This window comes from Panulirus ornatus, chromosome 53, assembly GCF_036320965.1.
Source record: "Panulirus ornatus isolate Po-2019 chromosome 53, ASM3632096v1, whole genome shotgun sequence".
NCBI classification, from domain to species: domain Eukaryota; kingdom Metazoa; phylum Arthropoda; class Malacostraca; order Decapoda; family Palinuridae; genus Panulirus; species Panulirus ornatus.
In genome coordinates this window covers 6,418,882-6,436,016 of record NC_092276.1, presented here as the reverse complement: position 1 = coordinate 6,436,016, position 17,135 = coordinate 6,418,882, and the positions used below count along the sequence as shown (strand labels likewise).

Sequence of the window (17,135 nt, the reverse complement as noted above, 5' to 3'; positions counted from 1 at the left end):
ATGAGGGTACTGTTATGTGAGTGTGGTGGGAGGGCGGTCATGGTGAAGGCGGGAGAGGAGATGAGCAGAGGGAGGGAGTGGGGGGCGTCTGATAAGGGGGGGATATGGCAAGATGAGAAAGGTAGGAAGGGCGAAGTACTTTGAGACTGAGAGAAGCGGTCTGAGTGAGAGGTGGCGCAATTACGACATGCACAGGAAGATGTAACAAGGATAAAACACAGATGAGAAGATACAGAGGTGTGTGTGTGTGTGTGTGTGTGTGTGTGTTTGTGTGTGTGTGTGTGTGTGTGTGTGTGTGTGTGTGTGTGTGTGTGAAGAGATGAATAGTACCATTGGAGATGTATTCAGAGAACAAGAGATGTATGATAGGCATGGGAGAGAGGGTTGTTGAAGTAAACAAAGCACGGTAGATAAGAGAGATTTCGAAATAGACTTTTGAAATAAAGAAGTGAACAACATCCTAGTGATGAAATAAGGAAAGAAGTGAACAACAACCTAAGTGATGAAATAAGGAAAGAAGTGAACAACAACCTAGTGATAAAATAAGGAAAGAAGTGAACAACAACCTAGTGATGAAATAAGGAAAGAAGTGAACAACAACCTAGTGATGAAATAAGGAAAGATGTGAACAACTTAGTGATGAAATAAGGAAAAAAGTGAACAACCTAGTGATGAAATAAGGAAAGTGAACAACCTAGTGATGAAATAAGGAAAGAAGTGAACAACCTAGAGATGAAATAAGGAAATAAGTGAACAACAGTCTAGTGATGAAATAAGGAAAGAAGTGTACAACAACCTAGAGATGAAATAAGGAAAGAAATGAACAACAACCTAGTGATGAAATAAGGAAAGAAGTGAACAACAACCTAGTGATGAAATAAGGAAAGAAGTGTACAACAACCTAGAGATGAAATAAGGAAATAAGTGAACAACAGTCTTGTGATGAAATAAGGAAAGAAGTGTACAACAACTTAGAGATGAAATAGGGAAAGAAATGAACAACAGCCTAGTGATGAAATAAGGAAAGAGGTGAACAACAACCTAGTGATGAAATAAGGAAAGAAGTGTACAACAACCTAGAGATGAAATAGGGAAAGAAATGAACAACAACCTAGTGATGAAATAAGGAAAGAGGTGAACAACAACCTAGTAATGGAATAAGGAAAGAAGTGAACAACAACTTAGTGATGAAATAAGGAAAGAAGTGAACAACAACTTAGTGATGAAACAAGGAAGGACGTGAACAACAACTTAGTGATGAAATAAGGAAAGCAGTGAACAACAACTTAGTGATGAAATAAGGAAAGAAGTGAACAACAACTTAGTGATGAAATAAGGAAAGAAATGAACAACAACTTAGTGATGAAATAAGGAAAGCAGTGAACAACTTAGTGATGAAATAAGGAAAGAAGTGAACAACCTAGGGATGAAATAAGGAAAGAAGTGAACAACTTAGTGATGAAATAAGGAAAGAAGTGATCAGCTGAGTCATGAAATAAGGAAAGAAGTGAACAACAACTTAGTGATGAAATAAGGAAAGAAATGAACAACTTAGCGATGAAATAAGGAAAGAAGTGAACAACCTAGTGACGAAATAAGGAAAGAAATGAACAACAACCTAATGATGAAATAAGGAAAGAAATGAACAGCAACCTAGTGATGAAATGAGGAAAGAAATGAACAACCTAGTGATGAAATAAGGAAAGAAGTGAACAACAACCTAGTGATGAAATAAGGAAAGTGATCAACAACTTAGTGATGAAGTAAGGAAAGAAGTGAACAACAACCTAGTTATGAAATAAGGAAAGTAATCAACAACTTAGTGATGAAGTAAGGAAAGAAGTGAACAACCTAGTGATGAAATAAGGAAAGAAGTAAACAACTTAGTGATGAAATAAGGAAGAAGTGAACAACAGTCTAGTGATGAAATAAGGAAAGAAGTGTACAACAACCTAGAGATGAAATAAGGAAAGAAGTGAACAACAGTCTAGTGATGAAATAAGGAAAGTGTACAACAACCTAGAGATGAAATAAGGAAAGAAGTGAACAACTTAGTGATGAAATAAGGAAAGAAGTGAACAACCTAGTGATGAAATAAGGAAAGAAGTGAACAACAACCTAGTGATGAAATAAGGAAAGAATTGAACAACAACCTAGTGATGAAATCAGGAAAGTGATCAACAACTTAGTGATGAAGTAAGTAAAGAAGTGAAAAACAACCTAGTAATGAAATAAGGAAAGAAGTAAACAACTTAGTGATGAAATCAGGAAGAAGTGAACAACAGTCTAATGATGAAATAAGGAAAGAAATAAACAGCAGCCTAGTGATGAAAGAATTAAACAACAACCTAGTTATGAGATAAGAAGTGAACAGTCTAGTGATGAAATAAGGAAAAAAATAAAACGCAACCTAGTGTTGAAATAAGGCAGTAAACAACATAGTGATGAAATAAGGAAAGAAATAAACAACCTAGTGATGAAATAAGGAAAGAAGTGAACAACCTAGTTATGAAATAAGGAAAGAAGTGAACAACAGTCAAATAATGAAATAAGGAAAGAAGTGAACAACAACCTAGTGATGAAATAAGGAAAGATAAACAACAACCTGGTGATGAAGTAAGGAAAGAAGTGAACAACAACCTTGTGATGAAATAAGGAAAGAAGTGAACATCCTAGTGATGAAATAGGAAAATAAGTGAACAACGTAGTGATGAAATAAGGAAAGTGAACAACCTAGTGATGAGATAAGGAAAGAAGTGAACAACCTCGAGATGAAATAAAGAAAAGTGAACAACAGTCTAGTGATGAAATAAGGAAAGAAGTGTATAACAACCTAGAGATGAAATAAGGAAAGAAGTGTACAACAACCTAGAGATGAAACAAGGAAAGAGGTGAACAACAGTCTAGTGATGAAATAAGGAAAGAAGTGTACAACACCCTAGAGATGAAATAAGGAAAGAAGTGAACAACAGTCTAGTGATGAAATAAGGAAAGAAGTGTACAACAACCTAGAGATGAAATAAGGAAAGAAGTGTACAACAACCTAGAGATGAAATAAGGAAAGAAGTGTACAACAACCTAGAGATGAAGTAAGGAAAGAAGTGTACAACAACCTAGTGATGAAATAAGGAAAGAAGTGAACAACAGTCTAGTGATGAAATAAGGAAAGAAGTGTACAACAACCTAGAGATGAAATAAGGAAAGAAGTGTACAACAACCTAGAGATGAAATAAGGAAAGAAGTGTACAACAACCTAGAGATGAAATAAGGAAAGAAGTGTACAACAACCTAGAGATGAAATAAGGAAAGAAGTGTACAACAACCTAGAGATGAAATAAGGAAAGAAGTGTACAACAACCTAGAGATGAAATAAGGAAAGAAGTGTACAACAACCTAGAGATGAAATAAGGAAAGAAGTGTACAACAACCTAGAGATGAGGAAATCTAGTATCATTGTCAGCTGCTGGTGGTCCTTGCCCCTCCCTCATTCACACACACACACACACGACTTGCTGTGGTTAAATTGCCGGGGTTTCTGGAGTGCTAACTTTCCCTCTGAGGAATTTCTCCTTGGTTTCGGAGACTTTGGTTGTTAATATGCTGTACATATGTACATGGTTAAGAGACGAAGCAACACGAGTGGAAAACCTTCCCCGTAACACACACACACACACCTCCAGTTTGTAACGGTTAGCGTTACTGACCGTCACGCTTGCACCGGCCGCCTGGGATCAACCCCGCATAAATTTGAACCCAGGTCGTGGTAGCCGGTCCAAAGTCGACCCAGCTGTTCATCCTACCGTAGGGGCTGGCATTATCTGTCTATGGCGTGTGTTTGCATACATACATACGAATAAAGACATGGTATATATATATATATATATATATATATATATATATATATATATATATATATATATATATATATATGTAGGTTTGCGGCAGGGGTGTGTGATGTCTCCATGGTTGTTTAATTTGTTTATGGATGGGGTTGTTAGGGAGGTGAATGCAAGAGTTTTGGAAAGAGGGGCAAGTATGAAGTCTGTTGGGGATGAGAGAGCTTGGGAAGTGAGTCAGTTGTTGTTCGCTGATGATACAGCGCTGGTGGCTGATTCATGTGAGAAACTGCAGAAGCTGGTGACTGAGTTTGGTAAAGTGTGTGAAAGAAGAAAGTTAAGAGTAAATGTGAATAAGAGCAAGGTTATTAGGTACAGTAGGGTTGAGGGTCAAGTCAATTGGGAGGTGAGTTTGAATGGAGAAAAACTGGAGGAAGTGAAGTGTTTTAGATATCTGGGAGTGGATCTGGCAGCGGATGGAACCATGGAAGCGGAAGTGGATCATAGGGTGGGGGAGGGGGCGAAAATTCTGGGAGCCTTGATGAATGTGTGGAAGTCGAGAACATTATCTCGGAAAGCAAAAATGGGTATGTTTGAAGGAATAGTGGTTCCAACAATGTTGTATGGTTGCGAGGCGTGGGCTATGGATAGAGTTGTGCGCAGGAGGATGGATGTGCTGGAAATGAGATGTTTGAGGACAATGTGTGGTGTGAGGTGGTTTGATCGAGTAAGTAACGTAAGGGTAAGAGAGATGTGTGGAAATAAAAAGAGCGTGGTTGAGAGAGCAGAAGAGGGTGTTTTGAAATGGTTTGGGCACATGGAGAGAATGAGTGAGGAAAGATTGACCAAGAGGATATATGTGTCGGAGGTGGAGGGAACGAGGAGAAGAGGGAGACCAAATTGGAGGTGGAAAGATGGAGTGAAAAAGATTTTGTGTGATCGGGGCCTGAACATGCAGGAGGGTGAAAGGAGGGCAAGGAATAGAGTGAATTGGATCGGTGGTATACCGGGGTTGACGTGCTGTCAGTGGATTGAATCAAGGCATGTGAAGCGTCTGGGGTAAACCATGGAAAGCTGTGTAGGTATGTATATTTGCGTGTGTGGACGTATGTATATACATGTGTATGGGGGTGGGTTGGGCCATTTCTTTCGTCTGTTCCCTTGCGCTACCTCGCAAACGCGGGAGACAGCGACAAAAATATATATATATATATATATATATATATATATATATATATATATATATATATATATATATATATATATATATATATAACAGTCGAGAACAGTGTGGAAGTCGAGAACATTATCTCGGAAAGCAAAAATGGGTATGTTTGAAGGAATAGTGGTTCCAACAATGTTGTATGGTTGCGAGGCGTGGGCTATGGATAGAGTGGTGCGCAGGAGGATGGATGTGCTGGAAATGAGATGTTTGAGGACAATGTGTGGTGTGAGGTGGTTTGATCGAGTAAGTAACGTAAGGGTAAGAGAGATGTGTGGAAATAAAAAGAGCGTGGTTGAGAGAGCAGAAGAGGGTGTTTTGAAATGGTTTGGGCACATGGAGAGAATGAGTGAGGAAAGATTGACCAAGAGGATATATGTGTCGGAGGTGGAGGGAACGAGGAGAAGAGGGAGACCAAATTGGAGGTGGAAAGATGGAGTGAAAAAGATTTTGTGTGGTCGGGACCTGAACATGCAGGAGGGTGAAAGGAGGGCAAGGAATAGAGTGAATTGGAGCGATGTGGTATACCAGGGTTGACGTGCTGTCAGTGGATTGAATCAGGGCATGTGAAGCGTCTGGGGTAAACCATGGAAAGCTGTGTAGGTATGTATATTTGCGTGTGTGGACGTATGTATATACATGTGTATGGGGGTGGGTTGGGCCATTTCTTTCGTCTGTTTCCTTGCGCTACCTCGCAAACGCGGGAGACAGCGACAAAGCAAAAAAGAAGAAAAAAAAAAAAAATATATATATATATATATATATATATATATATATATATATATATATATATATATATATATATATATCCCTGCGTGGTTCTTCACTATTTTTGTACGTTTGTCCGTAACAAGTATATATGTGACCTGAGGACATTGTGGGGGAGGCTAACCTAGGCGAGGAAGTACACATTTGTTATAACATTTATTTCCAGTTATGTTTATATTTAGAATGTTCGTAACGTTTTCAGACTCCGAGCTATTATCTCCAGAAGAACATAAATCATTTGCCGTTTGAGCAGGTGCCAAAGTAAAGCTTTTGCCGTCATATAGTGTCAGTAAATATGTGATCATCCTTAGTGATGCCAGGAATATTGAGACGTGCGGTAGCTTGATCCCTCGCTTAAACATGAGATGTGGGAAGCAGCCATGATGAGGAGCCAGCCCCGACCCACCAGCCGGCCGGCCGGACGGACGGGGTACTTGGTGATAATGACCAGTGGCAGCCGTCTGATACTATTGAGGCTTGCCACCTCTCCATAACCCACCAGGAACAACCTCCCTCCCCACCCTCCCAGTATCCTCCCTGCCCACCCTCTCTCCCTGGAGGATCACCCTCCCAGTATCCTCCCCACCCTCCCTGGAGGATCACCCTCCCAGTATCCTCCCCACCCTCCCTGGAGGATCACCCTCCCAGTATCCTCCCCACCCTCCCTGGAGGATCACCCTCCCAGTATCCTCCCCACCCTCCCTGGAGGATCACCCTCCCAGTATCCTCCCTGCCCACCCACCCTGGAGGATCACCCTCCCAGTATCCTCCCCACCCTCCCTGGAGGATCACCCTCCCAGTATCCTCCCCACCCTCCCTGGAGGATCACCCTCCCAGTATCCTCCCCACCCTCCCTGGAGGATCCCCCTCCCAGTATCCTCCCCACCCTCCCTGGAGGATCACCCTCCCAGTATTCTCCCTGCCCACCCTGGAGGATCACCCTCCCAGTATCCTCCCCACCCACCCTGGAGGATCACCCTCCCAGTATCCTCCCCACCCTCCCTGGAGGATCACCCTCCCAGTATCCTCCCCACCCTCCCTGGAGGATCACCCTCCCAGTATCCTCCCCACCCTCCCTGGAGGATCCCCCTCCCAGTATCCTCCCCACCCTCCCTGGAGGATCACCCTCCCAGTATCCTCCCCACCCTCCCTGGAGGATCACCCTCCCAGTATCCTCCCCACCCTCCCTGGAGGATCACCCTCCCAGTATCCTCCCTGCCCACCCTGGAGGATCACCCTCCTAGTATCCTCCCCACCCTCCCTGGAGGATCACCCTCCCAGTATCCTCCCTGCCCACCCTCCCTGGAGGATCACCCTCCCAGTATCCTCCCCACCCTCCCTGGAGGATCACCCTCCCAGTATCCTCCCCACCCTCCCTGGAGGATCACCCTCCCAGTATCCTCCCCACCCTCCCTGGAGGATCACCCTCCCAGTATCCTCCCTGCCCACCCACCCTGGAGGATCACCCTCCCAGTATCCTCCCCACCCTCCCTGGAGGATCACCCTCCCAGTATCCTCCCCACCCTCCCTGGAGGATCACCCTCCCAGTATCCTCCCCACCCTCCCTGGAGGATCCCCCTCCCAGTATCCTCCCCACCCTCCCTGGAGGATCACCCTCCCAGTATTCTCCCTGCCCACCCTGGAGGATCACCCTCCCAGTATCCTCCCCACCCACCCTGGAGGATCACCCTCCCAGTATCCTCCCCACCCTCCCTGGAGGATCACCCTCCCAGTATCCTCCCCACCCTCCCTGGAGGATCACCCTCCCAGTATCCTCCCCACCCTCCCTGGAGGATCCCCCTCCCAGTATCCTCCCCACCCTCCCTGGAGGATCACCCTCCCAGTATCCTCCCCACCCTCCCTGGAGGATCACCCTCCCAGTATCCTCCCCACCCTCCCTGGAGGATCACCCTCCCAGTATCCTCCCTGCCCACCCTGGAGGATCACCCTCCCAGTATCCTCCCCACCCTCCCTGGAGGATCCCCCTCCCAGTATCCTCCCCACCCTCCCTGGAGGATCACCCTCCCAGTATCCTCCCCACCCTCCCTGGAGGATCACCCTCCCAGTATCCTCCCCACCCACCCTGGAGGATCACCCTCCCAGTATCCTCCCCACCCTCCCTGGAGGATCACCCTCCCAGTATCCTCCCCACCCTCCCTGGAGGATCACCCTCCCAGTATCCTCCCTGCCCACCCTCCCTGGAGGAGCCCCCTCCCAGTATCCTCCCCACCCTCCCTGGAGGATCACCCTCCCAGTATCCTCCCCACCCTCCCTGGAGGATCACCCTCCCAGTATCCTCCCCACCCTCCCTGGAGGATCCCCCTCCAAGTATCCTCCCCACCCTCCCTGGAGGATCCCCCTCCCAGTATCCTCCCCATCCTCCCTGGAGGATCACCCTCCCAGTATCCTCCCCACCCTCCCTGGAGGATCACCCTCCCAGTATCCTCCCCACCCTCCCTGGAGGATCCCCCCTCCAAGTATCCTCCCCATCCTCCCTGGAGGATCCCCCTCCCAGTATCCTCCCCACCCTCCCTGGAGGATCACCCTCCCAGTATCCTCCCCACCCTCCCTGGAGGATCCCCCTCCCAGTATCCTCCCCACCCTCCCTGGAGGATCCCCTCCAGTATCCTCCCCACCCTCCCTGGAGGATCACCCTCCCAGTATCCTCCCCACCCTCCCTGGAGGATCCCCTCCCAGTATCCTCCCCAACCACCCTGGAGGATCCCCCCTCCCCAGTATCCTCCCCACCCTCCCTGGAGGATCACCCTCCCAGTATCCTCCCACCCCTCCCTGGAGGATCACCCTCCAGTATCCCTCCCCACCCTCCCTGGAGGATCCCCCCTCCCAGTATCCTCCCCACCCTCCCTGGAGGATCACCCTCCCAGTATCCTCCCCACCCACCCTGGAGGATCCCCCTCCCAGTATCCTCCCCCACCCCTCCCTTGGAGGATCCACCCTCCCAGTATCCTCCCCACCCTCCCTGGAGGATCACCCTCCCAGTATCCTCCCCACCCACCCTGGAGGATCCCCCTCCCAGTATCCTCCCCACCCACCCTGGAGGATCACCCTCCCAGTATCCTCCCCACCCTCCCAGTATTCTCCCCACCCTCCCAGTATCCTCCCTACCTTGGCCTCCCTATAGGGGAGAAAGAATACTTCCTACGTATTCCCTGCGTGTCGTCTTGTGTAAAGTTATGACCCTTGACAATAATTTCTGTGCTTATCTGGTATTCGGTTGTAAGTGTTGCGTTATCTTGTTATAACAAACTTTTATTTAATTATTTTAATTTTTAACTTCTTGAGAGTCCTGAGTGTACTCAGCCGGTGTAACTTGGAGGTATTGATTATCACCGTAGACATGATCATGTTTATACTCCATTCCTGCTGTGCATCTCATTACCCGGTTAACAATAAGACACAAGAAACTGGAATCATAGCTTTACAAAATATTAATTGTGTAGGGAAATGTCGTTTTGTTGTTTGCTTCCATTTTTCTTTTGGAAGTTAACAGGTTAATTACAGTCCTAAAGAGGATGTGTTCTAGCTATTATCATTGACTGTGGAAAAACATTACTTTTGCTTCCAGTGTTATGTTTGAACTAACATTTTTAGTTCCCTCTATACATTGCTCGTCCCTACAGTTTTTTTAGTGCATTACTATGAAACATGTTGGCTGCTGTATGTGCATAATGGAGGCGTGGCTGTGCTAGATGTTGATCAATCAACTTTTTCACAAAACCTCATTCAAGTTTGACCATAGCGCCACCTTTGTCATGTTTAGCTATTACTAACCAACCAGCGTCATGAAGTAAAGTGTTGGTTCTGTTTATTTAAAACTCTTGATGGTTTTACAGTTGCTGTCATGATGGTAGGCTTCTGCCATTTTATTTTTTCATTGTGTAGTAATGTGAACTTTGGTGTTTGCTCATTTTACCTGTACGTATCACAAGGCACTGTAATCACCTTACAAAATATTTTTCATTGTATTACTGTGACGTTTGACATGCTTAATAGTACAGATAATTCTTGTGCTCTTCTGATTTTGTTTTTCATTATTTTCTCCACCAGAAGACACGGTTCACTCTCGTACTCGTAAGGGCACACAATGCTTCATTTTCATTGCATTACCGAGACAGGTATCAGCTGTTTCATACCTAAAATTGCCGTACTACGTGGTCATATATACGTCTCTTCTCGTGGCTCCTTCCCCTCCAAGTCCTTGTTGTCATCTCGGTCCATTTAGTCGTCTGTTTTGTCTTGCCCATTTCCGTCTTCTCGTGTGTACCGTCTGTAGCCAAGTGGTTGCATCCATACCTCGCATCATCCATCAACGTACTCCCGTATGTCCTGCCACCGCCAGTCATATTTCCTTAAAGTATCTTGTGTATGTCCTTTTGTTCGATCGTCCGTACAGTATATGAATATTTTGTCTCTCATTTCTCATTACATTTATTTATAGAATCCTGCTTTCACTATGTCTCAAGACGTGTGTGTTCTACTTTCGTTTCCTTTCCCGTGTTGTCCCACCATTCGTGTGTTCGTGAGGACATCCCCGTGTCCCACGTTCGTGTGTTCGTGAGGACATCCCCGTGTCGTCCCAACGTTCGTGTGTTCGTGAGGACATCCCCGTGTCGTCCCAACGTTCGTGTGTTCGTGAGGACATCCCCGTGTCGTCCCATCGTTCGTGTGTTCGTGAGAACAGGACCTGTTTGGTCCCCGGCCTTAAGCTTTTCCTGCCATATGTCACCAAATAAAAGATGTATCATGATAACATAACGTTAGCCAGTTGGTGTTATATTGCTTAATTCTGGACGATGACAGTGTTTATTGACTCCCTCCCATGTCTTGTGTAGGCTACGCTTAATCACGAATTTTTTTTTTCATTTTTAACTTTTTTTCGCGACAGTAGGAACTAAAGGTAATAATAGTGGCCCGTGGACTTCCCCAGTTTCATTATCAAAGATTTTATTTCTCTTTATTTGTTTTGTCGTTACTCTTTGGATAACAATCTGTGTAACATTTTCAATTTTTTAGTCGCCCTTCGAAAAACTGAATCAGTAATCTCAATTAAACTCTACCTTAAAAGAACATTACACCTTTAGCCTAACTTTGAAAATGATAACTCTGCGTCTTCAGCATTACGTTGAATAACTGACCCTTCGCTCAAAATTAGTACTTTTGTAGCTTAAATGTTCCATACCTTTCCTAAGTTTTCCTCGTACTCTTACAATGAAACATCTTAAACCTGGTTCTTTATAACAGAAGAATAACCGTATATTTAGAAATATTCCCGATACTTTTAGAATAGGTACAGTAGGGGTGAGGGTCAAGTCAATTGGGAGGTGAGTTTGAATGGAGAAAAACTGGAGGAAGTGAAGTGTTTTAGATATCTGGGAGTGGATCTGTCAGCGGATGGAACCATGGAAGCGGAAGTGGATCATAGGGTGGGGGAGGGGGCGAAAATTTTGGGAGCCTTGAAAAATGTGTGGAAGTCGAGAACATTATCTCGGAAAGCAAAAATGGGTATGTTTGAAGGAATAGTGGTTCCAACAATGTTGTATGGTTGCAAGGCGTGGGCTATGGATAGAGATGTGCGCAGGAGGATGGATGTGCTGGAAATGAGATGTTTGAGGACAATGTGTGGTGTGAGGTGGTTTGATCGAGTAAGTAACGTAAGGGTAAGAGAGATGTGTGGAAATAAAAAGAGCGTGGTTGAGAGAGCAGAAGAGGGTGTTTTGAAATGGTTTGGGCACATGGAGAGAATGAGTGAGGAAAGATTGACCAAGAGGATATATGTGTCGGAGGTGGAGGGAACGAGGAGAAGAGGGAGACCAAATTGGAGGTGGAAAGATGGAGTGAAAAAGATTTTGTGTGATCGGGGCCTGAACATGCAGGAGGGTGAAAGGAGGGCAAGGAATAGAGTGAATTGGAGCGATGTGGTATACAGGGGTTGACGTGCTGTCAGTGGATTGAATCAAGGCATGTGAAGCGTCTGGGGTAAACCATGGAAAGCTGTGTAGGTATGTATATTTGCGTGTGTGGACGTATGTACATGTGTATGGGGGGGGGGTTGGGCCACTTCTTTCGTCTGTTTCCTTGCGCTACCTCGCAAACGCGGGAGACAGCGACAAAGTATAAAAAAAAAAAAAAAAAAAATATATATATATATATATATATATATATATATATATATATATATATATATATATATATATATATATATATATATATATATATATGTGATGTCTCCATGGTTGTTTGATTTGTTTATGGATGGGGTTGTCAGGGAGGTGAATGCAAGAGTTTTGGGAAGAGGGGCAAGTATGAAGTCTGTTGTGGATGAGAGAGCTTGGGAAGTGAGTCAGTTGTTGTTCGCTGATGATACAGCGCTGGTGGCTGATTCATGTGAGAAACTGCAGAAGCTGGTGACTGAGTTTGGTAAAGTGTGTGAAAGAAGAAAGTTAAGAGTAAATGTGAATAAGAGCATTATATAAATAAAAAGATAAATATATATATATATATATATATATATATATATATATATATATATATATATATATATATATATATATATATATCTCTCATGAATCCGCCACCAGCACTGTATCATCAGCGAACAACAACTGACTCACTTCCCAAGCTCTCTCATCCCCAACAGACTTCATACTTGCCCCTCTTTCCAAGACTCTTGCATTTACCTCCCTAACAACCCCATCCATAAACAAATTAAACAACCATGGAGACATCACACACCCCTGCCGCAAACCTACATTCACTGAGAACCAATCACTTTCCTCTCTTCCTACACGTACACATGCCTTACATCCTCGATAAAAACTTTTCACTGCTTCTAACAACTTGCCTCCCACACCATATATTCTTAATACCTTCCACAGAGCATCTCTATCAACTCTATCATATGCCTTCTCCAGATCCATAAATGCTACATACAAATCCATTTGCTTTTCTAAGTATTTCTCACATACATTCTTCAAAGCATACACCTGATCCACACATCCTCTACCACTTCTGAAACCACACTGCTCTTCCCCAATCTGATGCTCTGTACCTGCCTTCACCCTCTCAATCAATACCCTCCCATATAATTTACCAGGAATACTCAACAAACTTATATCATCCCAGGGATGATATATATATATATATATATATATATATATATATATATATATATATATATATATATATATATATATATATATATATAAACGTGATTTATCCCTGGGGATAGGGGATTAATCCCCTATCCCCAGGGATGATATATATATATATATATATATATATATATATATATATATATATATATATATATAAACGTGACTTATCCCTGGGGATAGGGGATTAAGAATACTTCCCACGTATTCCCTGCGTGTCGTAGAAGGCGACTAAAAGGGGAGGGAGCGGGGGGCTGGAAATCCTCCCCTCTCGTTTTTTTTTTTTAATTTTCCAAAAGAAGGAACAGAGAATTGGGCCAGGTGAGGGTATTCCCTCAAAGGCCCAGTCCTCTGTTCTTAATGCTACCTCGCTAACGCGGGAAATGGCGAATAGTTTAAAAGAAAAAAAAAATAAACGTGACTATCGTATCATTTACCTGCACATGAGAATAAATGTCCTATTACTCCAGATTCTCTTTAACATGGTCATGTTAAGGTCCTATCCTTATCTTAACATGATCATGGTAAAGTTTTATTATCTTAACATGATCATGGTAAGGTCTTGTTATTTTAACATGATCATGGTAAGGTCTTATTATCTTAACATGATCATGGTAAGGTCTTGTTATTTTAACATGATCATGGTAAAGTTTTATTATCTTAACATGATCATGGTAAGGTCTTGTTATTTTAACATGATCATGGTAAGGTCTTATTATCTTAACATGATCATGGTAAGGTCTTATCCTTATCTTCACATGATCATGGTAAGGTCTTATTATCTTAACATGATCATGGTAAGGTCTCATTATCTTAACATGATCATGTTAAGGTCTTATCCTTATCTTCACATGATCATGGTAAGGTCTTATTATCTTAACATGATCATGGTAAGGTCTCATTATCTTAACATGATCATGGTAAGGCCTTATCCTTATCTTTTCATGTTATGTTATAAGGTATTACCTTACCTTCTAACGTATTAACATTTTTCTGATTCCAAAGCACTGCTGGTGGGTGATGCGAGGTTGCACCGCACAGCAGCGGTGTGTACCGTGAGGTTGTCTATGTGTGCTCACTGCTGCTAAGTACAAGTTGATGAAGCCACATATGTATGTACACGCGAAGATTCTGCCGTAATGGTGGTTTGCTTCTTCGTGATGATAGTTGATTTTATCTTTTTCGCATTTTACTTTGTTAGCCAATGAATGTGGTAATGTGTAGTTTAAGGATTGATAGAAAATTGGCTCTGTGATACGTTACCTAATTAGAATGAATCGTTGCCAGATCTTTACCCTTGAACCATGAATGAAAGACTAAAAACTTTCCAAGGAACTAGAATGTCAGGAAAATGATATCTGACATATTTAACTCTAGGGGCGAACTTCACTTTTGAAGTAGTCATTTCTGAATGTTCAGGGAGATACTTAGTGTACGCAGCCCGCACCCCTACCATCATGTATCAGAGGGTACAGCCAATAGTTCTGGTCGTATGTAAAATGAAATCTCCGTAAACGTTTTTCTATAAGTATTTAATTATGTTTCATGACAAATTTTAAGATACCGGGAAAACCTGTTCATTTATCGTTATAAAGATACAAGTAGGGGAAAGTTGCCAGGTTCTAAGCCAGTCATGAAATGATAAGGTCGTACGTGCTGCTGATATCACTCATCATACCTTTAACAACAGTAAAGACTAAGGGCCGTGCCTGTTATTGTAGAAGCAGACTCGAAGCTCAGGTTTTCTCAAGAATGTTCGCGTTGGGTAGTGCAACATCCGGGAGTTGGTTATAATCATCACAGTACAGTAATAGAATCCACAGTGCCACACACACACACACACACACACACACACACACACAGCTTTAGGGTGATGGCTTTTCAGCTGTAGAGGCTTGCAACCTTGCATGTATGATTATGTTAAAGATGCTTTCTCTTGGTGTGATATTGCAAGAGTCGCTGGTTGTGGGTAAATTTATCTGATAAAAGTTATAGTATTACTGATGTGGACATGAGTCATTATTTGATAGGTATTGGTCGCCCATATAGTACTGCCAGTTACTGGCCTTTCAGAGAAAGTTTGCTAGTTTTTTCAGTTTTGCTGAGGTGCCAGTAGTTACGCTTAAAAGGGGCTGCTGAAGGGTTAGGTGCCATTACAATCGATACGTTTATAAGAGCGTGATTAGATGAACGATTTAGGGGCGAGATTGTGTAGTTACAGCGGGATGAATAAGAGGTGAAACATAGATCGAGAGTATTAGGAAAGTGGTCAAACCGGTCAGGAATACGGGTAGGGTGGGAGGTAATTTGTTCTAATTCGTTGAGAATGGAGAGCGTGAGAGCGTCAGTCCCCTTACTGTCTGTATGAGAGGAATTCAACCATTCCCTATGGTGAACATTGAAATCCCCGAAGTAGAGAATATCGCCTTACTGGTGACAGGATGCCGCAGTCTCATGGCGGGAGTTTAGACAGTCGAAGATACAAAATTTGTAGAATTAGGAACGCAATCGGCGAATTGGGATACATAACATCTACGTTTGAGGACTCAAGATCCTCAGCAAGTTTGTTGATGTTGGGATGAACACAAACACCAACAGTGAACCGAAATCGTGAGTGGAGGTTATAGTTGGATTATGGTTGGCTACTGAGAACATCATTAGACAACTGGCTCTCAGGAGAGAATTAAGATGCTAAACAGATGGTTTTCAACGGAAGAGAGGTTACTAGACAGACGACAAATGTTGGTGTAATGAAGAGAAAAAGAGGGAGGTCCAAGATGGAAGGAAAGGTGGTGGGAGAGGCCGGTACGGCTAGTGTCAGATCCCCCCCTCTCATTGTAAGGTCTGGAGGAAACCTGGAGATTGTTAGCACCCCATCATGCCGGGGACTCGGGGTTAACATGATAATATTATGAAATTACAACAACTATAGTCGTTAGGTTTTTAGCAGCAAAATATTTTTTTCCTAGAGAGAGAGAGAGAGAGAGAGAGAGAGAGAGAGAGAGAGAGAGAGAGAGAGAGAGAATGTTGAAGTGTTCCTCGGTGATTCTTGTAATAGATTTTGTCACTGATGACTATTATCTCATTAGGGATAATTACTGTGCATTGTATAACATTGCTCTTAATGGGGTTGAAGGTGTTGAAAACATGAATTGTGGTGTAAACAACTTATGTAGTGATGGTGTGTGATGGTACAGGCAGACATGGTAGAGCACCTTCCGGGGGGGGGGGGGGGGGACACGACACACACATGGCCTGCCAGAAACTTTTGTTATCATGTTGACCTAGCTACATGACCTCAAGGAAGGATTTGACGCATGGCACATGACCTAATCATATAGTCATTGAAGTAACATGGATTACTTAAGTTGTACGCTGACACACTTACATACAAACTGATTTAGCGGACGAGTGTGGATCATCTTATGATACTGTGGATTATCATATAGTTCATGTAGCGAGTGTACAACCTACCGAGTACAGATATCCTAGTTATTGTTAGCCACTTGATAACCTGGCCAACGGGAAGCTCTAACGCATACACTGATTTTGGCTCAGGTCTCAATCTGTATAACCTAACTCAGCTGGTCGTTGTAATCTGTAAAGCCTAACTTGAGCTCGATCTTTTAGTGTTGTACAGATCAGCTGCACATCTGGGTCTTGCAGTTTGTACAGACCAGCAAACTTGGGTCTTGTAGTGTGGTTGACCTTAGGCAGTCTGGCTATACATACACTTCGATTTGTTAGATAGTCTGTTATTGTGATAGATAACCTTATACAGGTTATCATGATGAGCAGGTCTATGGACGATAACTTGTACAGTACTACATGTAATTTCTGTACCATATCTAGGACAGTGATAGCTTAATGCAAGACGTAAGGGTTACATGACATAAGTTTATGCAAGATTTAAGTTTATTTGAAGTAGCTTAATTTTTACGTTGTATATCTTAATGCATGTTCACATCGCGTAATTTAACATAGAATTTAGTAATACGTGAACAAAAGCTAGGAAGATAATATGATGCAAAATACAATAACCGTTCATATCATTTGAAGAAGATAACATAATTTATGATATACAGTAAATGGTGAGATGAATGTGGCTACATATGTAGTCTTGGAGAATTTAGTGTA

At 43.2% G+C, this 17,135-nt stretch overlaps 1 protein-coding gene across 1 annotated transcript in view; it reads left to right on the top strand.

Moving 5' to 3' along the window:
* The window catches only part of LOC139765199 (ras-related protein ced-10-like), a 116,388-nt gene that overhangs the window by 18,622 nt on the left and 80,631 nt on the right, over positions 1-17,135 (top strand). The window lies entirely within an intron of this gene.